Consider the following 3,158-nt stretch of genomic DNA (forward strand, 5'->3'; position numbering starts at 1 on the left):
AATAATTGTTTACATAACTGCAATGATCATTCATGTCTTTACAGCTTTCTCTGCAGTTCAAACATATGATCTTTCACATATTCACTCGCTAAGTAAATGTGAGGTAGTCACTCTAAAATGCCTGGGTGGGGCTTCAAAATACCGAGGCCTGGTTACCTAATAAGTGCCACAACGAAGGCAGAACGGAGCGAAGTACCGGAGACTTGGTGAAGCTTAATTCTCTCTGATAACCTGTTGAAATGCTGTAGTTCTCGATATTCAAAAATTTTACTAAAACAATTATTTCCCACATGCTTAGAAAAAAACACAACTTCAAATCTGGAGACAGGCTATAAAGGGTACAAAAAATGACAAGAGGACGGTAATATTTTTGACCGTCTCTTTCATAATTTGTAGTTTTTATTAATTAAAGGGGTGTTTCACTGCTCGACGCATCTCCAACCTACAACGTTAATCATTCAAAAAATCTGAAGCGTGCTGATGGCTCTTGCGGGAAATTTGCCATTGAAAATTTGTCGTTCAGTCAAGAAAACGTAACGATGTAGTTGAGATTTCTCATTAGCATCCTTTCGTACATTCCGACTCTATGCATCAAGCACATTTTCGTTTTTCGTGTCAACCACAAGTATTTCAGTAATCACAGACTGTAATTTTGTGAAAGCAGAGTGATAGCCTTTTTGTAGCTATACAGATACACGAAAGTTTGCTGAATTACTGATGCCCAAAATTCACGGAAAACGTCAACGGATTTGCACAGAAGATATCGAATTCAGCATTGAACATCGAATATTTGGCCCGAACGTTTAATTCTGGACCGGACGCACGAGTTACCTAGTCGTATCTGATTGGTTTATTAACAATAGAATTGGGTGGACTACATTATCGCTTGCACATGCACCAAACCGTGATACTATCCTTTTAATCTGGCTGTTTTAAGCTTGGATGTGGCCTTACCATCCCAACGGCTGTTTTGTTTTGTTTTGTTCTCTTTTTTATTGTGATTTTTCATAATCTTTTTAGCAGGTTGTCAAAGTAGATCATGTCATCAGTAAAATTGTAATAAAAAATAAATAAATAAACAAATAAACATATAAATACTTTCAAGGCCAGTCAACCATAGAGTGAAATAAACGTCGATAATTAGGGGCGTATGGGGTGCCGCCAGTGTTCAAGCTCGGGAAAATAATTAAGCTCAAAGTAAAAAATTTTAAACCAATAGGCATTTCTATATTTAATACAAAGTCAGTAAAAAGTTTATAAAACACCTTCAAGACAGGTCGTCAAGAAGTATAAATACCACTCTCCATTGAAAATATGTGACAATTTCCATCGCCGGCAAGTATCTGGACACGCATGGCGTTGTCAAAAAAAAAAAAAAGATTCCTAATAAATTTTGAGCTCCTTGTAACTCGTATTCGTAGGTACTAGTTTTAGTCAGAGACACCCGCGCGAGTACCCGGAGACTTCAATATCTAACTGAAAAAGTTAAAAAATATTACATAGTCAAATGAACAGGAGACAAAAGGCCACGTTCGATATATCAATATTCTAACATGGCTCCGAGGGTCATAATCGTAGATATTTTAAGTTTCTTTTGTCTCTCAATTCCCAAATATTGATATATCAAACGTGGCCTATTGCATTACGTAATCCTTTTGTGTTAAATTTGCAATCGTACGTTTTTCGCATATATTAGTTCAGAACTTAGCCTTTTTTCGCCCGCTTAAATAAGTTTAATTTTAATCCTCGGCTTGTACGGAACGGATCGGAACCTTTTGGACATTTTCGAAGATCGAGGACACTTGGACTGTCAGCATGGTTTTAAAGTTTGGTTCCTTAACAGAATAAATGTTTATCTGATAAATATCAAGTTCAACACACGCATACATTTAAACCGGCTTTCAGAATAATTATGCGATAAGTTGACCTTAGCCGTTTTCTACTCATTTTTTCGTCTTTGTTGTCTACTAATTTTCCCTTCTACTCACCAATTAGGTTTCCTTGTACTTGTTCTTTTAGTGGTCAAGTTTCTTATTCAGTTGCGTTTGTCGAGTGTACTTTGGACCGTCATCCGACACCGGAGACCCCTTCTCTTTCTGGTTGGCGAGAGATTATAGGGGGATTCCTGCTGACGTCATTGTTTACATTTTGCTACTTTGCATACGGCTTGGCTTACAGAAGGAAACATGTTAGATATGAATTGACTCCAGGCAGCTAAAGAGCTAGTGAAACGTAATACATGGTGAAATTTTTACCTCTTTGGTTGTAATATTCGAGGAGAAATTGTCTTTCAAAAACTGCCAAATTTCTGGGTGGCAAAAGCACTAATAAGCTCATACATTCTTTGTAAAATTTTGAGTTTTTAAACCCGTGTTGCACAAAAAGTATTCAATACATCAGGCTCATATTCAATGGCAGAGTTAATCGAACTATGGCCCGTCAATATCTAGAACTGATTTATTTGTAGCTCCATCAGAAACTGAATTGCTAAGGCTAATGAGCCAAATATTGTAAACAAGGATTCCCCTATATTAGCGTCGACTGATTATCGTGCATCAGCAAACCACGAGCCACACGAAACCCTGACACGCAGTGAAATGTTTCGCTATTTTCTTGAATTTTCGGTTCAGTCATCGCGGATTCGTCTCGGCGAATTACTTGAATTCCGAATTTTTTTTTTAATTTGTTACAGAACTACAGAAATTTCGTACAGTTTTATGAAGAACCAAAAATTAATTTGATCAATCTATTGCGTGCTGCGTCAATAGGCCACGTTCGATATATCAATATTCTAACATGGATGCTTTCGGGTCAAAGTTGTAATTTTTTAAAGTTTCTTTTGTCTCTCAATTTCCAAAAGAGACTTGGATACAAAGAAAACAACAATAAATACAGAACTTTGTCCTGAAAGCCTCGGAGCCATATTAGAACAACGATATATCGAACGTGGCCTATTGCAAGCTAGCAACGGAAAACTACGCTTAAGTGCCCGGGGGTACTCCTAGCGCCAGGATCATCCTTCCTCTCAGATAGGATTATCCTAGCAGTAGGATGATCCTAGCACTGGGGCCAAATACAACCCTTCACACGTAAACTGAAAGCTGAAAACATACTGCGCTCGGATGAACCTAGCACTAGGATCATCCTCTTTCCATGTA

The sequence above is a fragment of the Orbicella franksi genome, chromosome 9, assembly GCF_964199315.1.
Source record: "Orbicella franksi chromosome 9, jaOrbFran1.1, whole genome shotgun sequence".
In the NCBI taxonomy this organism is placed as follows: Eukaryota; Metazoa; Cnidaria; class Anthozoa; order Scleractinia; family Merulinidae; genus Orbicella; species Orbicella franksi.